Genomic DNA, 25,684 nt, shown 5'->3' on the forward strand with positions numbered 1-25,684 from the left:
AGTTTTGGGGGTACAAGTGGTTTCTGGTTACATGGGTAAGTTCTCTAGTGGTAATTTCTGACATTTTCATGCACCTATATCCTGAGCAGTGTACACTATACCCAATATGTAGTCTTTTATCCCTCACCCTCCTCCTAACCTTTTTCCCTGCCCCACCCCAAGTCCCCAAAGTCCACTATATCATTATTATGCCTTTGCATTCTCATAGCTTAGCTCTCACGTACAAGTGAGAACACACGGTATTGGTTTTCCATTCCTGAGTTGCTTCACTTAGAATAATGGCCTCCAGCTTCACCCAAGTTGCTGCAAAAGACATTATTTCATTCCTTTTTATGGCTGTGTAGTATTCCATGGTGTGTGTGTGTGTGTATGTGTGTGTGTGTGTATATAACATTTTCTTTACCCACTCATTGATTGATGGACACCCAGGTTGGTTCTGTATCTTTCGAATTGCAAATTGTGCTGCTATAAACATGTGTGTGCATGTGTTTTTCATATAATGACTTCTTTTCCTTTGCATGGATACCCAGTAGTGGGATTGTTGGATTAAATGGTAGTTCTACTTTTAGTTGTTTAAGGAAACTCCATACTGTTTTCCATAGTGGTTGTACTAGTTTACATTCCCTGTTTTTTCTTCTTCTATTTAAAGCTACAGTCTATGTCCTTGAGTCTGGGTCATTGCTAAAAATATCCTCTCTTTTATGGATGTGTCATTATATTTCTTCTTTTGCTTCATTTTTCTGTTTTTTTGAATAGGATAATTTCTCTATCTTCAAGTACACTTTTTTTTGCCATCTCAAATCTTTCACTGAGATTATGTAATACAATTTATATTTCTCTTACTGTATTTTTCAACTCTAGAAATTTCATTTTTTATAGAATCATTTCCCTATTGATATCCTTTATATGTTAAAGAATTATCATTATATTTTCCTTTCTTTGAAAAATGTTTAATTTTTAAAAAATAATTGTAAGAGCTACTTTCAAGAGTTTGCTTCTGAATCCAGTATCTGAGCCCAATGGGTCTGTTTCTATTGGTTGCTATTTTCTTCCTCAGAGTGGGTGACACTGTTTCTTTGCATAAACCATGATTGTTGGTTGAAAAGCAGATATTTTATATATTGCAGCAATTCTAGATGTTTGATTTTTCTTAGTTTTATTTTTTTTAATTTATCTTCCTAGATTTACACAGATTTAAAATCTGTCTCTATATGGCCTGTGGCTGCTGGTATCTTTGCTCTGTTTTTAAATTCACATTTTTATTTTTACCCTGACTTTCTGGGCTTTGTCCCTGTGTTTGCATAGCTGTGGAGAGTCAATGATTTGGCAGTGGTTGCACTCAAACACCTTGATTTGGGAGTCTTCTTCCCTCTGCTAATGGATCTGTGTGTGGATTAGGGAATACATTCATAGTTGCCACCAGTTCTCAAGTCTCCCTTTGCTTTTACTTTTCAACAGGTCTCTTGGGTCAACCCCAGGCAGATGCATAGTTTCCCAATCAGTCAGAGATGTGTGGAGATGTAATTAACAAATAGAGTAGTTCTGTGGGGAAGTAGACTCTATAAAAAAGAATGTTATTTCCAGAGTTAAAAAGTACAGGCTGGAGTGCAGTGGTGTAACCATAATTCTTCAATGACTCTTATTTCTAAAATCTCCCTGTTAGATTTTTGAGTGGCTTGCCATTTGCCCCACCTGGGACTGTAACCTCAGGTAAGCACAGCTGTGGGTTTGCCCTGTTCATTTCCATATGAGTTTGTCACTTTTAGTTGGCAAAGCCTTGGGTTTTTGACCACCCACCACAAATTAAGTCCATCCCTTGGGCAACAAAGCTGCTAGTTTTCTTGGCTGTTCCTACCCACACTGGCAAAACTGCAGTTCTGGTGCAACAGGGTGGGAGAGAAGCAGCCTCAGGTCAGAAGGCCACAGATATCCACTGTTCCTGCTAGAAGTTCTAGCTGTTTTTGAAGCACAGATGTTTCTCAAATTGTTTTCTGTATTTGTTTGATTTCCAGTGCTCTGAAATGGTTGTTTTTGCCAATTTATCCAGTTTTATACTGGTTTTGTGTGCAGAGAATTGCTGACTATGCCACACAGCCATAGCTGAAAGTCCCTTGCAAAGTTTTTTTACGTAGGAACCTGTATTAGTTAGGACCTTTCAGTGTCATATAAAAGAAATCCAACTGAATTAGTTAGGACTTTTAGAATTTTAATATGAACTGGCTTAAACAATACAGGAAATTTGTGGTTCACAATTCTGGATAGTCTGTAAGATGGCCTTGCTCACAATCCCGAATAGTCTATAGGATAGTCCATAGAATCAAACAGGTGAGGTTTGACACTGCAGCTCAAACCATGCCACCAAACACAAGGTTCTTCTCCATCTTTCCCGCGTTCATTTGACAGTACTGACTTCAACCCTAGGCTCTACATGTTGCCCTCCCTCTAAACTCTCATCCTTCTAGGGTTTCCCCTTATAGGAGGAAAACGGTTGCCACATTTCCGGGCGTCATATACTTACACCATGCTAGAGAAGCAAGGAAGCTACCGTTTACTGGAAGTTCCAGCCCAAGTCTTTGTGGGTTCATTGTTTCTGACTGGGCTTGTGACCATCTCTGCTGCTAGAGGGAATGGTTACGTTGCCTGGCTTAAATGGGAGGAATAAATGCTCAGGTGGCAGCCAACAAATATATTCTATATCCACACACATTGGCTCCAAATAATAAATCAATCAATCAGTGGGCCCACTTACTTAGGCTCACGTGCTCACAGCACTTAAAAAGCTGCACAAACCATGCCTCCAAATGAAACCACGGTCTACATTCTGCCAGCTCTTTCTCCCTTTCCATTTCCCCTTTCTTCTCTTTCCCACCCTCACGTTTGGCTAGGCCACTCGGTTGCAAGAAACACGTCCATCAGCAATTGCCTCAGTAGAAAACTCCCTCTGCCCCCCTCTTGCGTCCATATAGCAATTTCAGGCAAGGCCTCCATAAGGCCCAGCGTGGATCAATGCCTGTCCCTTGGCCGAATCAGTGCTGTCACAGGCAAAGAATTGTCACTGCCATGCTCACCTGCCCAACCCACTGGTCAGAGAAGACTGTTGTATTGCGAAAGGGGCCATGAGAAGGCTTTTCCGAAAGTCAAAGACCAATGGCTATGTCAGACCATGCCGTATCCACTTGTGGGAGGCCCCTAAATGAATGTAAGGCCCCAGGGGTTGAACTTTACTGGGTAGGAAGCGCAGAGTACTAGAGACAGATTTACCGGCCGCTTTGAGGAAAGCTGATGTGGGAGCAGAGAGCAAGATGGACAGCAGCTGCCAATCTAAATAGGCAACGAAGAGCCACAGAGAGTGCTGCACGTAGGAATGCCAGGGACAGGGAAGGGTCGTCTATTCCAAGTCCCACCTCTCCCCTAATAAACTGCCACATTTCAGAAAACACGAAGACTGCTGAAGCCCTGTTTCCAGCCTTCGCTATGCATTAGCAGAGCAACTCAACAAGCCTGGGTGAAAAGCTTCTCGAAGAAATTCAGTTATCTCTACTGCCAGCCAAACACGGGCTGGGCTGCTCGGTAACTGCTGAGCCGGGGGCGCGCTGGAGCCCCGCAGAAGCCCACACCCGCTTCAGGAATTCCGTGGATGTTCCCGACAGAGGTTTATTCCCGCCTCTCCCTACAGGCCTACGGCGCTCCTTCCTCCAACCCCACACCCAGTCGAAGGCGGGGCAGCAGCCCCACCCAGGGGCAGGCCGGGCGGCCCCCAGGCCGGTTTAACTGGTTGGAACGACGAAAGCACGCTGGCGCAAGGAAAGTTCTCAACTTCGGGAGCTGAGGCGCAGGCTGGCCAGAGCGTGGAGAGGGAAGCTCTCTCCATCCTGTGGGCCGTTGCAGGACATGCCCACGAGACACCTTTGCCAGCACCACACCGGGGTAAGTGTCCGTCCCCGCATCCCGCAAGGCCAGCGACTGCGCAGGCGCCTGCAGAGCACTGGCGCTCGGCGCGTTCTCTCGCCTTCTTCTTTAGTCTCCTCAGCGAGCCTGGGGACGAAGGAGGCGCGGTGCCTCCTGGGTGTTGTAGTTTGCTTCCTTGGCAAAAGGCCTTTTGGCTAGTTGGATGCCGGGGCCTCGGGAACTACGCCTCCCAGCGCGACCCGCGCGAGAGCACAGGGCGCCTGCCCTTGACGGCTTCAGCCGTCTGAGCGGAGAGGAGGATCCGGGAAGCCGGCTGCGGCAGGAGGAGGGAATGCGCGTGCGCGCTGGACCGGCTCGTCCTGTTCCGTCCCAATCATTGTAAACAGGCGGAGGCTGGGCGGGGTGGGAATGGGGCGCCCGAGGCCGGCCTGGGGCGCAGCGCAGGAGGCGGCTCCGGTGGCTGCGGCGGCAGAGTGAGCGCGAGGAGGCGGAGGCTGCGGCGGGGCGGGCGGTCGCGCGGCGGCAGGCACAGGTCAGTCCCAGGGAGCGGTCGCGTGCGAGGGTCGCGGCGATGCCCCTGGAGTGCCCGAGGAGCCCTCTCCCGCGCCGGCCTCGCGCCTGCGTCTGTCAGGCAGCGTGTGGGGCTCGGTGCTCGCAGCCCTCGGGTTTGAAGTTGGGGGCGGGGGGCGTGGCTGCCCCCTCGTCGGTTTCTCCCGGGAAACCTTCGCCCCAGTTTTCGCCCCCCTGGCCGTGCGTCCCTCCCACTGGCCGACGGGCCTCCCTTCGTGGCGTCCGCGTTTGTGGTGCTCTCGGGGGCCAGGCGTGGAGAGTTAGGAGTCCCCAGGCCTCGGGGAAGCTCTTGGGGGGCGCCTGGACAGAGGTGAGGGGATCCAGCCCTCACGGTTGGATCGTGCCCGGCATAGTGGCCAGGCTCCGGGGCTTACCCAGGGGACCAGGACAGGCTCCTGGTGTCGCCCGCCGCTGGCACTGAGCAGTGGGCGCCTATGGTGCTGCGGTCCTTCCTTCAGGTTTCCGTGGGAATGGACGGACAGATCTGGATGGAGTTGAGATTTCTTTTCACAACTCATGTTCAACTATGTGTGTTGCCAAAATGCTCTTAATTGAGGTCAGTTTTCTCCCTCTTTTTAAAAACCTGATCGTTGTGAGAGTGAAACAGGTTTTACGGAATATTTCACACCTGCGTCTTCCCTGAAGTAATTCTGCTGCTTCAACTTTTGGGATTCAGTATTACAAAGCCTTCCTCTTGAGCAAGGCCTAGTACAGTTCTTCAAGGTCCCTAGCATGTTAGTTCGAGGTGTTTTGAACGTGCATGTACAGGAAGTGCAGCCGTTTGGCCGTTGAGTTAGTGCACCATCCAGCCTTGTTAGGAAAGCTTTCGCTGAATTTTTTATTTAGTGGAGTGGTCGTGTCCTAAGGCTGCAGTACTTTGGGGAGTATTCCATCATACTTGGCAGTTATTCACGAAATACTGAATATGTGATAAGGTTTGTTTTGGTGCTCGGCACTTCTAAATGAATAAGTGGGACTGTGAGTAAGAAAGATCACCTCACTTTCTGTTTTTAGAGTTATTTTGGTGATTTGAGAACTCCTTTCTGTCTTTGTGAAGGTAATTACTGTTAAGCTGGAGTGGCAGTAATAGGGGTAGGAAGGTCAGTAGAGTGGTTCCCACTTCTCATTCAAAGTATCTGGTGGATCCAAGTGGAGTAGATTAGTTAACAGTAGCATTGTTTTTTATTTCTTATTTTTTGAGACGGAGTTTCACTCTTGTTACCCAGGTTGGAGTGCAATGGCATGATCTCAGCTCATCACAACCTCCGCCTCCCAGGTTCAAACGATTCTGCAGCCTCAGCCTCCCGAGGGGATTACAGGCATGCACCATCACGCCTGGCTAATTTTATATTTTTAGTAGAGACAGATTTTCTCCATGTTGGTCAGGCTGGTCTTGAACTCCCGACCTCAGGTGATCTGCCCGCCTAGGCCTCCCAAAGCGCTGGGATTACAGGCGTGCGCCACCGCACCCGCCCAACAGTAGCTTTTGAGAAGTAACTCTTTATTTTATTTATTTATTTATTTTTTTTTTGAGACGGAGTCTCGCTGTGTCTCCCAGGCTGGAGTGCAGTGGCGTGATCTCAGCTCACTGCAAGCTCCGCCTCCCGGGTTCACGCCATTCTCCCGCCTCAGCCTCCCAAGTAGCTGAGACTACAGGCGCCGCCACCTCGCCCGGCTAGTTTTTTGTATTTTTAGTAGAGACGGGGTTTCACCATGTTAGCCGGGATAGTCTCGATCTCCTGACCTCGTGATCCACCCGCCTCGGCCTCCCAAAGTGCTGGGATTACAGGCTTGAGCCACCGCGCCCGGCCGAGAAGTAACTCTTTAAACAAGGTATCTCGAAACAATGTAATACAATGTAATACAACTTAGTTTGCTATCTCTTCAAAATATTGTTTCTAATTATAGATCTTATTGGGACTATTTCTCCCCTAATTTAGAATAGGAAAGTGTTATCAGAAAGTGCATAATAACCTTAATTTGCACAGTTATATTTGCATAGTTGTTTGCTTGGCAAGAAGAGATCGGGCCCAGAATTAACCCAAAAGAATATTATTTCTGTTTTGAAAGATCCCTGATAGCAATTTATGTTAGTTTATATAAGAGGATACAAGGAAAAATGCGGATTATTTAGAATACAGGAATTACTATGTAGAAAGTACTGCGACCAGGTGAAGAGGACTTAAAGATACACACGGCAATGTTCCTGCCTTCAGGGGAGTTGAACCTTATCTCTTTCTTTCACTGTCGACTAGTACAAGATTGTTTTGATTGAAGAACGTATGCAGGTACAGTGGATGTACAAAGGAGATAGTGGCCAGTTTCTTAAGGAGATAGTGGCCAGTTTCTTAAAGTGAAGAAAAGGAGAGCTGAAGAAGAGGAAAACTGTAAGGAAGAAAAACTATGTAGAAGGTGATGAAAATAAGAAGTGTACAGGCGTAGAAAGAATGGGCATTTAGGTAGGAGCAGTGTGAGAAAAAGCATGGGAGTCTAAAATTACAGAATAGCATCTGCAAAAATAGCAAGTGTAATACAGGGTGGTGGCAAGACCTGAAACTGGGGAGATAGGCAGAGACCAAATTATGGATCTTGCAGACCATCAAAGTCATTACAATTTTATCTTATAAGCAAATAGGAGTCATTGAGAGGACAAAGAAGAGACCTAAGCTAGCTAAGCCCATTTTTAACCCTCTACTATATAGGTCAGGCACTGCATTAGGTACTGTATATTTTATGTCGTTAAGCTTAAATAAGGCTTAGTCATGACTGATGCAGAAATTGCGGGGCTGGGGCAGGGGTGGGGAAGGAACTTTTAGAGGGAAAGGTGGACAGAAACGTAGGTGAGAAGGAACATGGAACACTTTTTTTCCAATACAAACACCATCACTCGGTTTTATTGGTTTTGTTATATTAACCTCTGAAGTAGGCGATTATTGGTGTGAACATACATTTTTAAAAACATATGGAGTCAAGAGTACAAGAATGTCAACTCAGTGCAAGTACTGTTGGTGAGCATTATGTCCTGAGGATGAAATCGAAGGACCAACAGGCCCAGGAGGCTTCACAACCAACACCGCCCAAAAGGACAGCAGACCAGGCTTCAGAGCGGAACCGCCTTCTCCATGTAAACTTTTGACGTAAACTTTATGCTTCAGGATGGCCTCTTCTGCTCCGAGAGCCTCTCCTTCCGCGTCCCAAGTTTGGGAATGGCCCGGCGGGGCTCAGGCCCAGGTGGTGGAGGCCCCGGTGTGGCAGCCCCGTGCTGTCCATGATCCCAGGAGTCGAGTTCAGAAGCCCCCCCTGCGGTGGGTTGGCGGCTTCGCCGTAGCTGAGCTAGTCTTCCAATGGAAACTCAGTAAAAAAAGAGTCGGCGCCATCCGCCTGAGCGCGGGTTTCCTCCTGAGCTAGGGGCTCGGCTGCCTCAGGCGCAGAAGGGTGTGCTGCCGGCCTCGGTCAGGGCGAGCAGCTCCCTGGGGGCGCCCGCAGCTGGGGTGTCCTGGGGCGCAGCAGGTGGAAAGGCGCGGGCCAGGGGTGCAGTCAGCACAGAATATGGAAGAGAATGGGAAGTTGTTTTCTGTAACTGTGGCATTAGTTGTGGTGATAAGTAGCAGAAGATGAGGTTGCACAGATCCTCAAAAGTATTGCATGCCGTTCCAGGGACCTTACTATTTCTTCCTGTAGATAATAATAGGGTTTGTGTATTTTAATGAAAAAGGAGACATTATATGATTTTTATTTTATTTTTTTACTTTTTTGAGATAAGGTCTCACTGTGTCACCCAGGCTGAAATGAAGTGGCACTCACCGCCCTCCATCATGGCTCACTGCAGCCTCGACTTCCCGGGCTCCAGCGATCCTCCCACCTCAGCTTCACGAGTAGCTGGGACCACAGGTGAAGGCCACCACACCTGGCTAGTTTTTTTTTTCTTTTTTTTGGTAGAGATGGGGTTTTGCTATGTTGCCCAGGCTGTTCTTAAACTTTGAGCTCAGGCAATCCACCCGCCTCGGCCTCCCCAAGTGCTGGGATTACAAGTGTGAGCCACCGTTCCGGCCAACATTTTTATTTTAGAAAGATCATTCTGGAATTGTAGAGTAAGCATTTGAGAGGGGATGGAGAGAAGGTAAGAATGGATGTAGAAAGACTATTTAGGAGGTTTTTGCAGTAATCGAAGTGAGAAATAAGGGTCCAAACTTAGGCAGTGTTAGTGGGGATATGGAGGAGGAGGGAAATAGAAATATTTAGAAAGTAGAATTCATAGGATTCAGCAACAGTTGGATATGGGGAGTGAGGGGAAAATAGTAGAATAAGATGACTTGGATTTTAACTTGGGTGATTGAATAGACAATGGTAAAATATACTGAGACAGGGAATTCAGGAAGAGAAGCCTATTGGAGGAGAAGTAGTATTTTAGCTTCTGAACATATTGAGTGGAAGTTATCTGTGAAACATCCAGGTGGAATCATCTGCTTTGGAATTGTGAATGTGGATTTGGAGTACAATATAACAGGCTGTGTTATGAGTGGTATCTGAATTCTTTGATTTAGATAATACCAAATACGAAGAGTTTGTTGACATAAAATAGTTCTGGAAATAGGCCGTGGAGAACATTTAAAGCTAGATAGAAGAAGAGCTGGAAAAGGAAATTCCTAAGTGTTTGGAGATGTAGAGAAATAATGAGAAAATGTCATAGAAGCCAAAATGGGATCTGGCACCATCACAACTCACTACAACCTCCACCTCCCGGGCTCAAGCCATCCTCCTACCTCAGCCTCTCAAGCAGCTGGGACTGCAGGCACATACCACCACACCTGGCTAATTTTTGTATTTTTGGTAGGAATGGGGTTTTGCCATGTTGCCCAGGCTGGTCTTGAACTCCTGGGCTCAAGTGATCTGCCTGCCTTGGCCTCCCAAGTGCTAGGATTACAGGTGTGAGCCACTGCATTGGGCTGGGATCATTTTTAAAGGAAGTTATACTTTACAATCAACTCTCAAGAAAAAATATAAATTAATATTTTTTTAAAAAAGGAAAACCTCAGGCACAGTGGCTCACGCCTGTCATCCCAGCACTTTGGGAAGCTGAGATGGGAGGATTGCTTGAGCCAAAGAATTTGAGACCAGCCTGGACAACATAGGGAGACTAGCGTCTCTGCAAAAAAATTAAAAACAATTAGCTGACTCTGGTGGTGCACACCTGTGGTCCCAGCTACCCAGGAGGCTGAGGTGGGATGATCCCTTGATTGTGGGAGGTTGAGGCTGCAGTGAGCAGTGATTGTGCCACTGCATTGCAGCATGGGTGACAGAGTGGGACCCTGTCCTAAAAAAAAGGAAAACCATACTTTAAATGCTTTGAAAAGTTGAGTGAAACACGTTATTAAGAGTCTATTGATTTGATATTGAGGAGGTTATTCAGTTTGATAACTTATGTGAGAACAGTTTTGATAGAATGGTTGGGGGAGGAAGTAGGTTTCATTGAGTTGAGAAGTTGAGGTTAGAGAGTGGAAAAGCATATGTAGATTATTTACATAAATCAATTTTTGCCATGAAGGGGATAATAGAAAGAGGTGGTAGCAGAGGGTGGTAAAGGGTTGAGAGAGATTGTTAACATGACAAAGACTTGAACCTGCTTTTCTTTTTTAAAACAGCTTTGTTGAAATATAATTAATGTACCCATAAAATTCACCCCTTTTAATTGTACAATTCATTGGTATGTAGGCATGTATTTATTCATTGGTCTGTGTGACTTAATTTTTTTTTTTTTTTTTTTTTTTGAGACAGAGTCATACTCTGTTGCCCATGCCGAGTGCAGTGGTGCAGCCACAGCTCATCGCAGCTTGACTTCCCAGGCTCAGATGATCCTCCCACTTCAGCCTCCTGAGTAGCTGGGACTACAGGTGTGTGCCACCATGTCTGGCTAATTTTTTGTATTTTTTTGTAGAGACAGGGTTTTGCCATATTGCCCAGGCTGGTCTCAAACTCCTGGGCTCAAGTGATCCACCTCTCTTGGCTTCCCAAAGTGCTGGGCTTACAGGCATGAGCCACCACGCCCAGCCTCGTTGGTTTTTACCGCAGATGCTTCTCTACTTCTGACACAGTTACATCCTGATAAACCCATAGCAATTTGAAAATATTGTAAGTGGAAAATGCATTTAATGCACCTAACATCATAGCTTAGCCTCGCCTACTGTAAACATTCTCAGAACACTTACATTAACCTACAAAATTCTCTAACACAAAGTTTATTTTATAATAAAGTGTGGAATATCTCATCTAATTTATTGAATACTGAAAGTGAAAAACAGAATGATTATATGGATACCGTTGTAAAGCTGAAAAATCCCAAGGTGAAACATTGTATGTTGGGGACAGTCTGTATATACAGAGTTGTACAGCCATCACCACAGTCAATTTTAGAACATTTTCATTACTTCCCCAAAAAACCTGCTTCCCATTAGCAGTAGTCACTCACTATTTCCCCTGCCCTCATTAATCTCCTTCTGTATCTCTTGATATTTCAGATATTCTGGATATTTCATATAAAGGAAACCATATATGTGATCTTTTGCAACTGCTTTCCCTCACTTAATGTTTTCAAGGTTCATCCATATTGTAGGATATATTAGTACTTCATATTTTTTATTGCAAAACAGTTCTCTCTATCTGGGTATACCACATTTCATTTATCCATTTATTAGTTGAACATCTAAGTTGTTTCTCCTTTTTGACTATTGTGAATAATGCTGGTGTGAATATTCATGTACAAGTTTTTGTGTGGGCATATGTTTTCATTTCTCTTGTGTATATGCTGAGGAGCAGAATTACTGGGTGTGATATTATACAATAAGTAATATATATTTGGTCTTTGTCTCTGGTTCCTAGCCCAGAACTTCAAAGATCCTTGGAACTTCCTGAGTAGTAGAGGTAATAGAGCATATTTTGGTATTTGTAATAAGTCTCTTTCAGTCACATCTGAATTTATGCTAATAAAGTGATTCTTGGTAGGCCCCTAGACAAGTTCAGGATGGAAGCTGGTTACCAGAAGAACCAACTATGTGGATTAGAGAGCTGGAACTTGCAGTCCCACCCCTGGATGGGTGAGGTGGTGGTAGTGAGGACTGGGTTTTGAGTTCAGTTACCATGGGACCTCCATAAAATCTTCTAAACAGTGGGTTTCAGAGAGATTCTGGGTTGGTGAATGCATCCTTATGCTGGGAAGGTGTTGCTTCAACTCCATGGGACAGAAACTCTTATACCTGGAACCCATCTCAGCCTCACCCTTGTGCCTTTTGATTTGGTTGTTTATTTTTATCCTTTATAATAAACTGATAGGCATAAGTAAAGTGTTCCCCTGAGTTTTAGTGAGCCATTCTTGCAAATTATTGAACATGAGGAGGGGGTTGTGGGAACCCCAATTTATAGCTGTTTGGTCAGAAGTACAGGTGGCAGTGTGCAGCTTATGGCAGGTGACTGAAGTGAAGGTAGTCTTGTGGAACTGCGCCTGTGGAGTCTGACATAAACTCTGGGCAGTTAGTGTCAGAATTGAATTATAGGGCACTCAGTTGGTGTCTGGAAAGTTGGAAAACTGTATTGGTATGGAAAAACACTTCCACATGTGGTGTCAGAAGTGTTGACAGAAAACAGCTCATGTGGTAACTCTTGTTTAACAGTTTAAGGAACTGCCAAATTATTTCCCAAAGCGACTGCACCATTTTATAATCCAATTCTTCAATTTCTCTACATCTTTGCCAATACTTGCCATTTGCTTTTTAAAATTTTAGCTATCTTGATGTGAAGCGGTGTTATGTTGGGGGTTAGATTTTCATTTTCCTGGTGGCTAAGATGTTGAACATCTTTTCATGTGCTCATTGGCCATTTGTATATTCACTTTGTAGAAATATCTACTGAAGTCCTTTGTCCATTTTTAAATTGTATTGTTTGTTATTGAAATAGTTCTTTGTATGTTTGGTTACTAAATGCTTATCGGATGTATGATTTACAAATACTTCTGTTTTCTGGGTTGTCTTTTCACTTTCTTGATAATATCCTTTTGAAGCATTAAAAGTTTAAATTTTACGGTATAATTTATCTGGTTTTTTTTTTTTGTTTGTTACACAGGCTTTTGGTGTCATATCTACATTGCCAAATCCAAGGAATGAAGATTTACTCCATACTTTCTTCTAAGAGTTCTATGGTTTTAGTTCTTATATTCAGTTGTTGGTCCATATTTTTATATGGTGTGAGATAGGGGTCTACCTTTTTTTTTTTTTTGAGACAAAATCTCTGTCGCTCAGGCTGGAGTGCAGTGGCACAATCTCAGGTTACTGCAACCTCCGCCTCCCAGGTTCAAGCGATTCTCATGCTTCGGCCTGCTGAGTAGCTGGGATTACAGGCGTGTGCTACCACGCCCAGCCAATTTTTGTATTTTTAGTAGAGAGGGGATTTCACCACATTGGCCAGGCTGGTCTTGAACTCCTGGCCTCAAGTGATCCAGCCACCTTGGCCTCCCAAAGTGCTGGGATTACAGGCGTGAGCCTCTGTGCCCTGCCAGAGGGGGTCCACTTTTTTGCATGTGGTAATCTAGTTGTCCCATCCTCATGTGTTGAAGAGATCATTATTTCCTGATTGAGTGGTCCTGACATCCTTGTTGAAAAATCAGTTGACCACAAATGTCTGGGTTTTTCCCCCTGGACTCTTGGTTTGATTCTGTTGGTTGATATAGCTATCCTTATGCCAGGCACCATGTGCTATTTTGATTACTGTAGCTGTGTAGTACATTTTGAAATTGAAATGTGTGAATTCTTCGACTTTGCTGTTTCCAATATTTGTTGGCTATTCAGGGTCCCTTGCAATTCCTTATGAAACTGAGGATCCATTTCTGTAAAAAAAGTCATTGGAATTTTAATAGAGATTGCATTGAATTTGTAAAATACTTTGGGTAGTATTTCTGTTTTAAAAATATTAAGTCTTCCAATCCATTAACATGGGATGTCTTTTCAGTTACTTAGTTTGTCTTTAATTTCTTGCGCAATGTTTGTAGTTATCAGTGTCAAGTCTTTCACTTCCCTGGTTAAATTTATTTCTATTTATTTTTTTTGGATGCTGTTGCAAATGAAATTGTTCTTTAGATTTGTTTTTCACAATGTTTATTGCCCAGTGTTTAGATATACAATTTATTTTCTGTCACCTTATATCGTGTGACTTTGCTGAACTCCTTATTAGTTCCCATAGTTTTCTAGTGTATTTTTTTGAGTTTTGTGTATAAGATCATGCTGTCTGTAAGTAGAGATAGTTTTACGTCTTCTTTTCCTATATGGTTATCTTTTATTTATTTATTTTTCCTTCCTAATTGCCCAGGCTAGAACTTCCCATACAAGCTAAATGAAAGTGACAATAACAGACTTCCCTGTCTTGTTGCTTATCTTAGGAGTAAAGCTTCCAGTCTTTTACCATTCAGTATAATGTTAACTGTGGATTTTTCTTTCTTTTTTTTGAGACACGGTCTCATTCTGTCACCCAGGCTGGAGTGCAGTGGTGCAATTATGGCTCACTGCAGCCTTGACCTCCCAGGCTCTTGTGATACTCCCACTTCAGCCTCCTGAGTAGCTGGGACTACAGGCATGAGCCACTATGCCTGGCTAATTTTTGTATACTTTATAGAGACAGGGTCTCGCTATGTTGCCCAGGCTGGTCTCGAGCTCCTGGGCTCAAGCTTCTGCTTCAGCCTCGCAAAATGCTGGGATTATAGGCATGAGCCACCATGCCTAGCAGCTGTGGGTTTTTCATTGATGCCCTGTATTGGTTTAAGGATGTTCCTTCTGTTCCTAGTTTGTTGAGTACCTTGTTGAGTGTTTGTCAAATGTGTTGCTTAATTATCTACATGTTTTTGAAGTTTTCAATATTTTGTCTGTTACTGATTTTCAGTTTCATTTCGTTGTGATCAGAGAACGTACTTTGTATGATTTTAGTCTTTTACAGTTTATTGAGGCATGTTTTATTCCCTAACATACGGTCTGTCCTGAGACTGTTCCATGTGCACTTGAGATGGATTTGTATTACACTGTCTTTGGGTGGGGTGTTCTATAGTTGTCTGATAGGTCTAGTTGGTTTATAGTGTTGTTCAAGTCTTCTTTTTCATTGTTGATCTTCTCTCTAGTCTATCCATTATTGAAAAGGAAGTATTGGAGTCTCCGTTTATCATTGAACTGCCTCTTTCGCTTCTCAATTCTGTCAGTTTTTGTTTTGTATCTTTTGGAGGCTCTGTTGTTATGTGCAATATATGTTTACAATTGTTGTATCTTGTTGATGGATTTACCTATTTATCATTATATAATATTTAAGAGAGAGTCTATATTGTTTGGTATTAGCATAGACTTTCTTTTATTTTTATCTTTTTTTGAGACGGAGTCTCACTCTGTTGCTTACGCTGGAGTGCAGTGGCACTATCTCGGCTCACCACAACCCTGCCTCCCAGGTTCAAGCGATCCTCCAGCTTCAGCCCCCGTAGTAGCTGGGACTACAGGCATGCGCCACCATGCCTGGCTGATTTTTATATTTTTAGTAGAGACAGAGTTTCGCCATGTTGGCCAGGCTGGTCTCAAACTCCTGACCTCAGGTGATCCACCTGCCTCAGTCTCCCAAAGTGCTGGGATTACCGATGTGAGCCACTGCACCCAGCCTAACAAAGACTTTCTGGCTTCCTTTTGGTTACTGTTTGCGTGGAATATCTTTTTCTTTCTTTTTTCCTTTTTAAACGGAGTCTTGCTCTGTCACCAGGCTGGAGTGCAGCTGCACGATCTCGGCTCACTATAATCTCCACTTCCCGGGTTCAAGCAATTCTCCTGCCTCAGTCTCCTGAGTAGCTGGGACTACAGGCACGTGCCACCATGCCCGGCTAATTTTTGTATTTTTAATAGAGACAGGGTTTAACCATGTTGGCCAGGATGGTCTCCATCTCTTGACCTCATAATCCGCCCGCCTCGGTCCCCCAAAGTGCTGGGATTACAGGTGTGAGCTTCTGTGCCCAGCCTGGAATATCTTTCTATCCTTTTACTTTCAGCTTATTTCTGTCTTCGAATCTAAAGTCTCTATAGACAGTCTACAATTGCATCTTGGTTTTTAAATGTGTCTGCCAATAACTATCTTTTAATTGAGGAGTTTTATTTATTTACATATTACTGATAAGAAAGAATTTCTGCCATATTGCTATTTGTTTTTGATATTTTTTTGTTCCTCAGTTCTTCCATTGCTGCCTCCTTTTGTGTTAAATACTTTTCATTGTATCATTTTAATTCCTTTATGTTTCATATGTAATATATGTTCATAGTAGTTGACCTGGGATTACAATTAATATCTTAATTTATAACTATCTAGTTCAGATTAATATCAACGTAATTTTAATAGTGTAGAAAACTTTACTCCTATGTAGTCGTACCCCCTTTATGCTGTTACTGCCACAATTACATCTTTATACATTGTATGCTCATCAACACTGATTTACAATTATTGCTTTATGCAGTTATTTAACTCAGGAGAAAAAAAGAAATACAAACAAAATACATTTATACTCTCTTTAATATTTACCTACATACCTTTTTTTTTTTTTTTTTTTTGAGACAAGGTCTTGCTCTGTTGCCTAGGCTGGAGTGCAGTGGCATGATCATGGCTCACTGTAGCCTTGACCTCCTGGGCTCAAGTGATCCACCTTGGCCCCCCAAACTGTTGGGATTATAGGCGTGAGCCATCATGCCTGACTCTAATTACCTTTACCAGTGTTCTTTATTCATGTGGATTTGAGTATCGTCTAGTTAGTGTTATTTCATATCAGCATGATGGACTCCCTTTAGCATATTTTTTTAATAGGGTAGGTCTACTAGCAGTGAGTTCTGTCAGTTTTTCTTAATCTAGGAATGTCTTAATTTTTCTTTTTCTTCTTCTTTTTTTTTTTTTTTTTTTTTTGAGACAGAGTCTCATCACTCTGTTGCCCAGGCTGGAGTGCAGTGGTGTGTGATCTCAGCTCACTGCAACCTCCACCTCATGGGCCTAAGTGACCCACCTCAGCCTTCTGAGTAGCTGAGACGACACCCAGCTGATTTTTTATTTTTATTTTTTGTATTTTTTGTAGAGATGGGATTTTGCCATGTTGCTCAGGCTGGTCTTGAACTCCTGGGCTCAAGTGATCTGCCTGCCTCAGCCTCCCGTATCTCTCTTAGGTTCTGTTTAAGGGATTCTGTATGTTCACTGATTCTTTGTTCTGCCTGCCCAAATAAGCTATTGAGCCCTTCTAGTGAATTTTCCATCTCAGTTATTGTACTTTTCAATTCCATAATTTCTATTAGATTTTTAAAAACATTCTCTTTATCGATACTCTCTTTTTGGTGAAACCAAATTCTCCTGCTTTCCTTCAGTTTTTAAGACATGGTTTCTTTTAGCTTTAGAACATACTTAAAATAGTTGATTTAAAGTTCTTATGTGGTAAGTCCAGTCAGTGTCTGGGCATCCTTAGGGACAGTTTCTTTTTTTTCCTTTTTTTGTGAGGCAGAGTTTTGCTCTGTAGCCCAGGCTGGAATCCAGTGGCGCAATCTTGGCTCACTGCAACCTCCGCCTCCCAGGTTCAAGCAACTTTGCCGTCTTGGCGTCCCAAAGTTCTGGGATTACAGGCGTGAGCCACGGTGCCTGGCCTGGAACAGTTTGTGATTGCCTTTTTTTTTTTTTTTTTTTTTTTTTTTTAAGTGGCTCATTCCTTCTTGTTTTCTTTGCATATGTGTAACTTTTTGATGAAATTGGACATTTTGACTCCATTGCTATATTTCCTAGTTTCTTTACAGATGAATAGGCATCTGGATGAGATATAAATAATATGATTATCTTTTTAGTTAAAAACATTTAAAATTTAGTTTATTTTCAAAAAGATAATACCCATGGTACATAAAGGTTAAACTGTCTCTCCCCCTTTACCCTTTTCTCAGCTGAGATCTCTTTGAAGGGATAAAAACTTAGTACTTCCTTGTATATTCTTCCAGAGATGTTTTATATACATGCAAGTAGTATGTGTGAACATGTAAATATTCTATTCTAAACAGTCATGAGGAAGTAATACGTACAGGAAGGGAATCAGTATTTGCTGACACCTACTGTGTAACAGGCACTGAGCCTGTTTCTTTATATTTGAGGGAAGTTTTTCAAACTGATCGCCTTGAAAGTTTATATAATTATTTTATGAAGCTTTTGTATAAAATGTTATTGAAAACAAAAATACTGGCAGAAGTCATTTGGAATTGCTTCTAGAGTTGGCAGCATGATGTGTTGAACCGTGGCAGTCCATCAACAAGTGAAGGTTAAATTAGTTCAGAAGCACTAAAAATTGAGAACCAGGTGTTGTGATAGGTTGAAAATAAAACTGTATACCATTGCCGATGTTTAAAAATGAGGTATACTTGTCAGTTATAAAACTGTTATTGTGTGACTAGAACTTTCCTTATAAGCTTTTTTATATGTATTGACTTTTCATAGTCTGCCAGTATAGGTGCCATCAGAAAAATGTATAATAAGGAACTATTATTGAGAAATAAGGAGAATTGAGCGGGGGATGAAGGAAGAAAGATTTTTAAGGAAAATGCAGAAATTGAAGTAGGACATTAGCAGTTTTCAGTGTTTCCTTCCAAAGTAGAAATACCATATTTTTTTTTAAATTTTTTGGTTTTTTTGAGCTGGAGTCTTGCTCTGTTGTGCAGGCTGGAATGCAGTGGTGTGATCTTGTCTCACTGCAACCTCCACCTTCTGGGTTGAAGCAATTCTCCTGCCTCAGCCTCCCGAGTAGCTGGGACTAGAGCCATGCACTACTACACCTGGCTGATTTTTGTATTTTTAGTAGAGACAGGGTTTCACCATTTAGGCTGGTCTGGAACTCCTGACCTCAGGCAATCTGCCTGCCTCGGCCTCCCAAAGTTCTGGAATTACAGGTGTGAGCCACTGTGCCTGGCTTCAAAATAGGAATATGAATCAAGAACTTAGACTTTCTGCTTGAGAGAATTATGAGAAAAGAAATTGCAGATATAAAGCTGAAGAAAAGCTTACTACGTCCATTTTGTTACCACTACTGAGGTAACAAACAATTGAAAGGCAGTGGGTAAAATTCTAAGTTTTTCAACAAAGTTTAGCATTTTAAGGAAAAACAAACATATTACAACATTAGAGTTTGCTTCTTCAAATATTCCTCAGGTTACTTTTCAAATTAATGTCTTAGAAACATTATGATTGTATAAAAATTTTTTGTAGTCAACTGAAGCCATAAAAGCATAATTTCCTTCCTTTTGGTCTAAATGATAGAATAGTTTTACATGATGATAACGAGTTATAGAATATAAGTTACAAGACAGGAACAGTCTGCTAATGTGTGTGTGTGGAGAGTGTGTGTGTGTGTGTGTGTGTGTGTATAAACATTTTTTAAACAAATAATGATTGTTACTTTTAACAACTTAATTTTAACTTTTGTTTGTTATCATAGTTTAGTAAATGGTACTTTTACTTTCTGCTTTTCTTTAATCAAAATAATTCACTATGTAGGTAAAGAGTTTAGTTACTGTGTAACATTTTAATCCCAAATCTTGACTTTTGGCCTATTTTGCCTGCTTAAGATTAGTATTCTACTTCTGTCTCCAGATTTTATTTAATTGCAGGAAATAATGCAGCAGCTGTTGTTAATTCTTTTTTTTCTTTTTTAGGCAGAGTCTCCCTCTGTCACCTGGAGTGCAGCAGCATGATCTTGGCTAACTGCTACCTCAGCCTCCTGGGTTCAAGTGATTCTTATGCCCCAGCCTCTTGAGTCTCTGTGATTACAGGTGTGCACCATCATGCCCAGCAAATTTTTTCTATTTTTAGTAGAGATGGGGTTTCACCATGTTGGCTAGGCTGGTCTCCAACTCGTGGCCTCAAGTGATCCTCCCACCCCGGCCTCCCAAAGTGCTGGGATTACAAATGTGAGCTGCTGTTAATTCTTATGCAGTACCTTTACATCCTAGATAGTAATTTTATTCCTATTTTCCATTTCTTTTCTCTAAAATGTTACCTTGTGATATGGTTTGGCTATGTCTCCATCCAAACCTCATCTTGAATTGTATCTTCCAGAATTCCCACGTGTTTTGAAAAGGAGCGACCCAGAGGGAGGTAATTGAGTCATGGGAGCCCGTCTTTCCCATGCTATTCTCGTGACAGTGAATAAGTCTCATGAGATCTGATGGGTTTATCAGGGATTTCCACTTTGGCTTCTTCCTCATTTTCTCTTGCCACTACCATGTAAAAAGAGCCGTTAGCCTCCCACCATAATTCTGAGGCTTCCCCAGCCATGTGGAACTGTAAGTCCAATTAAACCTCTTTTTGTTCCCAACTTCAGGTATGTCTTTATCAGCAGCATAAAAACGAACCAATACACCTTAACTGAAATCTTCATGGGGTGGTGGTTCTTACTTAACCAAGATAATTGACCACTTTATAACTTTTGAGCAGCTCTCTACATTTAAATGTTTAGAGATCACCTATTAAGGAAACTTCTACTTAGAATTGTCAGCTGAGGATTTTCTCTGACTGTCGTGGGTGATATTGGACCTACTTGTTGTTCTGTATCAGTAGTTAATGTTAATAATTTAAGGTAATTTTTCCCTCAATCTCATTTTTAGGAAATTTTTTTTGAAGAAAATTATAAACATAGACTTTATTAAAATTACAAAAATAGACTTTGTTTTTTTAGAGCTGCGTTTGTGTTACAGTTCACTCCTGGTATGTTTTACATTCCATGTGTTTAGACGAATGAATAATGAACATGTATCCACCACTAAAGTACCAATACAGAGTAGTTTCACTGCCCTGATAATCTTCTGTGTTCCACCTGTTCATTTCTTCCTCCTCCCTAAATCCTGACTGCTATTAATCTTTTTACTATCTGTGTAGTTTTGCTTTTTGCAGAATGTCATATGGCCTTTTTAATTTGAGACAGGGTCTCACTTTGTCGCGCAGGTTGGGGTGAAGTGCTGTGATCTCAGCTCACTGCTGAGCCTCTACCTGCTAGGCTCAGGTGATCCTCCCATCTCAGCCTCCCAAGTAGCTGGGACTAGAGGTGTGCACTGCCACACCCAGTTAATTTTTTCTTTTTTTTTGGGTAGAGATGGGGTTTTGCCATGTTGCCCAGGCTGCTCTCTGACTGCTGTACTTAAGCAATCTGCCCACCTTGACCTCCAAAAGTGCTGGGATTGCAGTTGTCAGCCACTGTGCTCAACTTCTTTTACTTAGTAATATGTGTTTACATTTCTTCTGTATCTTTTCATGACTTGATAGCTCATCTCTTTTTAGCACTAAATAATATTCCATTATCTTGATGTACCACAGTTTATCCATTGCTGCCTTTTTTGGGGGGATTTATAAATATACCTGCTATAAACATCTATGTGCAGGTTTTTGCATGTACATAAGTTCTCAATTCACTTGGGTAAATAATACCAAGGAGTGCTATTGATGGATCATATAGGAAGTGTATGTTTAGTTTTGTAAGAAACTGCCACGCTGTCTTCCAAAGTGACTGTGCCATATTGCATTCCCATCAGCTATGGATAAGAGTTCCTGTTGCTGTATATCCTTGCCAGCATTTGGTGGTGGTAGTGTTTTGGATTTTGCCATAATAATGGTATGTGGTAGTATCACATTGTTTTAATTTGTAGTTCTCCAGTGACATGTCGTGCTGAGCATCTTCTCATGTGCTTATTTGCCGTTTGCATATCTTCGGTGAGGTGTCTGTTCAGGTCTTTTGCCTATTTAAAAAATTGAATTGTTTTCTTACTGTTTAAAGAGGTGTGTGTGTGTGTTTTTTTTTTTTTTTTGTGACAAAGTCTCGCTCTTGTCCCCCAGGCTGGAGTGCAATGGCACTATCTCGGCTCACTGCAACCTCTGCCTCCCAGGTTCAAGCGATTCTCCTGCCTCAGCCTCCTAAGTAGCTGGGACTACAGGCGCCCGCCACCACACCCGGCTAATTTTTGTATTTTTAGTAGAGACAGGGGTTTCATGTTGGCCAGGCTGGTCTCGAACTCCTGACCTCAGGTGATCCGCCTGCCTTGGCTTCCCAAAGTGCTGGAATTACAGGCATGAGCCACCGCGCCCAGCCTAAAGAGGTCTGTGTATATTTTTGGGTAATAGTACTTTATTGGATATATTTTCTATAAGTATTTTATTTCAGTGTGGCTTGTCTTTTCATTCTTTCAGTCTTAGGACTCTTAATTTTTATGTTCACTCTCTCTCTTTTTTTTTTTTCCCCCAGAGCATTAACTAAAGAAACTAAATTGTATATCCTGTAGATTTTGCAGTTTGATCTGTGTGATATCATGAGATATATAGATCTGTTTATCTATCTGTCCACATATGTTTTCATCCAGAATTCCTGGCTCATAACTCCCCGGAACCCATGCTATTTCTTAAGTGACTTAAATAATAAGCATATCTTTTGTTAAAGTATTTTGCCTTTTGTCTTTGGTTCCTGAAGAAGCTTTGAAACAACTTCTGAGCAATAAAGGCGAAAGACAGTCTTTTGTTATGATGTTGGAGTACTTTAGATCTCAGAAGTAGGCCTCGGAAGACACCTTTCTCTCTGGCCTTCTCCTGGTCTTTGTTTACTTGCTTGTTTTTCTCCCCAAGGCAGGCCATAGAAACTGAAAACATGCTCTAATCTTCCCCCAGCTTTCTGTCCTGGAGCTGGCCATAAAGAAATTCTCTGACTTACATTGTCTGATTTTAGGTCATAAGGCCCCCATTTCAGAATGGATCTTGTCCCATACCATGGAGGAAGGAATGCTGCAGAGAGGCCAAGAAGAATCTGAACCACATAGGCCTTACCGGGTTTCCCCACTTGGTCTACTAGTATTAGATTATTAGATTATACCCTTTTTGTTCAGTCGCATTTCTGCATGGTTGTCCATGCTTCAACATGCCTATCCAATGAAGTTTCCATCAAAAATTTAAGAAGATGGGGTTGCGAGAGCTTTTTGACAGAACAGGTAGAAGTTCCTGGAGGTTAGTGTAGCCAGAGAGGACACGGAAGCTCTACACTCCTTCCTACATGCCTTGCACTGTGCATCTCTTCATCTATACCCTTTGTGTATCCTTTATAATAAATTGAACATAAGTGTAAACCTAAGTCTTTCCCTAGGGTCTGTGAGCTGCTCTAGCAAATTAATCAAACCCAAGGTAGGGGTGATGGGAACCCTGATTTATAGCTGGTCCTATCAGAAGTGTTACTGGAAAGATGTCCTGATCCAGAACCAAGGATAGGGTTCTTGGACCTCACACAAGAAGGAATTTGAGGAGAGTCCATAAAGTGAAAGCATTAGTTTATTAAGAAAGTAAAGAAACAAACGAATTGCTACTCCATAGGCAGAGCAGCGGCATGGGCTGCTCGACTGAATATACTTATAGTTATTTCCTGATTCTATGCTCAAAAAGGGGTAGATTATTCGTGAATTTTCCGGAAAAGGGGTGGGTAATTCCTGGAACTGAGGGTTCATCCTCCTTTTAGACCATATAGGGTAACTTCCTGATGTTGCCATGGCGTTTGTAAACTGTCATGGTGCTGGTGGAAGTGTCTTTTCGCATGCTAATGCATTATAATTAGAATATAGTGAGCAGTGAGGACCAGCAGAGGTCACGTTCATCGCCATCTTGGTTTCGGTGGGATTTGGCCGGCTTCTGTACCACATCCTGTTTTATCTGCAAGGTCTTTGTGACCCATATCTTGTGTTGACCTCCTATCTCATCCTGTAAGGATGCCTAATCTCCTGAGAATGCAGCCCAGTCAGTCTCAGCCTTATTTTACCCAGCCCCTATTCGAGATGGAGTTGCTCTGGTTCAAAACCTCTGGCGGAAGCACAGGTAAAACAGCCTAGGACTTGCAATTGGCATCAGAATTTGGAGGCGGGCAGCCTTGGGGACTGAGCCGTCAACCTGTGGAATCTGATGCTATGGATGGTGTCAGAATTGAATTGGAGAACACCCAGCTGGTGTCCACTGCAATGTTGATTGCTTGCTTGGTGTGCGGAGTAAACCCCTACACGTCGTGGTATAAGGGCCAAGAAAAAACTGTTTTTCTACATAATCAGATTGTTTTATTTGTTTATTTTTCAGGGATAGTGTGTGCATCCATCAAGGAGCTCTGCTCTTTTATCTCTTGATCTCTTTTTTTGGTGTTACTAGCAACTGTTGATGATCATTGCCAGTATCCATTTTTATTTGTCTATAAAGTGGTGTAAACCAAAAATAAAATTCTAAGTCCCCCAACTGACTGATGGACCCCTGTCTAGGTTAAGGGAGTTCCAATCTAAACCTGAAAAACTAGTTCAGGCCATGAAGGGAATGGGAGGTTGGGCATGCATCATTATACCTTCCTCCCCTTGGAATTCAGACATAACTGACTGGCATTCACGTGAAAACAGAGATCTTAAGACTGACAAAACAGACTTTGTAGCAATAAGATACCAAATTCCAATCTGACTCTAGTATAGCATCACATGACAGATGGCAGGCCCTGAAAGAAATCAAGGTATTTCACCTCAAAATATATTTATTAGACATATTTTGAAATGGCCCTGCAAAGCTGTCTCTTGTGGGGGAAATCTGCATTCTCTAGAGAATCTCCTTTCCTTTGCAGATCTTTTCCCTGATCCAGGAGCAAATTAACTAGAGTCTGGCACCTTTTTAGGTCTGTTAAGAGCTCTGAAACCTGCTACCTGAGGTTTCATCTGCATGATACAAATCTTGGTCTCCACAACCCCTTATCTTAACCCAGATGCTCCTTTCTATTGAGTCTAGATCTTTAGGTAATAACAACTCTTTTAACCAATTGCCAATCAGATAATCTTTGAATCCACCTATGACCTGGAAGCCCTGGCTTCAAGTTGTCCTTTATTTTCAACCGAACCAGCGTACACTTTACATGTATTGATTGATGTCTGCCTTTAACTTCTGTCCCCCTGAAATATATAAAATCAAGCTGTAAAACAGCCACCTTGGGCACATTTCTCAGGACCTCCTGGGGCTGTGTCATGAGTCATAGTGTCAGAGGTGTTTGAACCAGAACATCTCTATCTTGAATAGGGGCTAGGTAAAATGAGGCTGAGACCTACTGGGTTGCATTCCCAGGAGGTCAGGCATTCTAAGTCACGGGATGAGACAGGAGGTCAACACAAGATACAGGTTATAAAACTGGTCGTGGTAAGGAAGCCAGCCATATCCCACCAAAATCAAGATGTCAACGGAAGTAATCCCTGGTCGTCCTGGCTACTCAATATATGCTAATTATGATACATTAGCATGCTAAAAGACACTCCCATCTGTGCTATGACAGTTTACAAATGCCATGCCAATGTCAGGAAGTTACCCCATGTGGTCTAAAAGGAGGAGGAATCCTCAAATTCTGGGAAATGCCCACCCCTTTCGTGGAAAACTCATGAATAATCCACCCCTTGTTTAGCATATAATCAAGAAATAAGTACCCTTAGTACAGCAGCCCAGGCTACTACTCTGCCTGTGGAGTAGCCATTCTTTATTCCTTTACTTTCTTAATAAACGTGCTTTCATTTTGCACTATGGACTCACCCTGAATTCATTTTTGTGCGAGATCCAAGAACTTGCTCTTGGGATCTGGTTTGGGACCCCTTTCGAGTAGCAGTGGTCCTTGCATCTGGCTCAGAATAAATCTCTTAAAGTATTTTATAGAGTTTAACTCCTTGTTGATAATTGTAATATTCTTTTTTTTTTTTTTTTTTTTTTTGAGATAGGGTCTGTCACCCAGGCTGGAGTACAGTGGTATGATCTCAGTTCACTGCATTCTCGACCTTCTGGGCTCAAGTGATCTGCCCACCTCTGCCTCCCGAGTAGCTAGGATCACAGGTGCACAACACCACGTCCAGTTAATTTTTTGCATTTTTGATCGAGACAGGGCTTCGCCATGTTGCCCAGACTGGTCCCAAACTCCTGGGCTCAAGCAGTCTGCCTGCTTCGACCTCCCAAAGTGTTGGGATTACAGGCGTGAGCCACTGCGCTTGGCCTCCGATATTCTTTCATTTCTTCTTTACTGACTAGCCGTAAGATTTTGATAAAGATAAACTTGGCAGCATTAATACGTCACTTAGTAAATTTAGGATAAATGCTCCATTTCTCCCCAACTTTATTAATCAGC

At 42.5% G+C, this 25,684-nt stretch overlaps 2 protein-coding genes across 5 annotated transcripts in view; both read left to right on the forward strand.

The window, feature by feature from the left end:
* RAB31 (RAB31, member RAS oncogene family) overlaps positions 1-25,684 on the forward strand; it is a 431,066-nt gene that overhangs the window by 35,831 nt on the left and 369,551 nt on the right. The window lies entirely within an intron of this gene.
* Positions 3,138-25,684, forward strand: part of RALBP1 (ralA binding protein 1) — a 63,840-nt gene continuing 41,293 nt past the window's right edge. For 2 of the 4 annotated variants that reach the window (XM_050767376.1, XM_050767379.1), the window contains exon 1: positions 3,986-4,441. The gene's annotated coding sequence lies outside the window, so the exon portion shown is untranslated. Of the gene's footprint in view, positions 3,928-3,985; positions 4,442-10,254; positions 10,371-25,684 lie in introns of those variants that run through there. The other 2 variants (XM_050767377.1, XM_050767378.1) reach the window with 2 other exon arrangements.

Source organism: Macaca thibetana, chromosome 18, assembly GCF_024542745.1.
Source record: "Macaca thibetana thibetana isolate TM-01 chromosome 18, ASM2454274v1, whole genome shotgun sequence".
Classification (NCBI taxonomy): Eukaryota; Metazoa; Chordata; class Mammalia; order Primates; family Cercopithecidae; genus Macaca; species Macaca thibetana.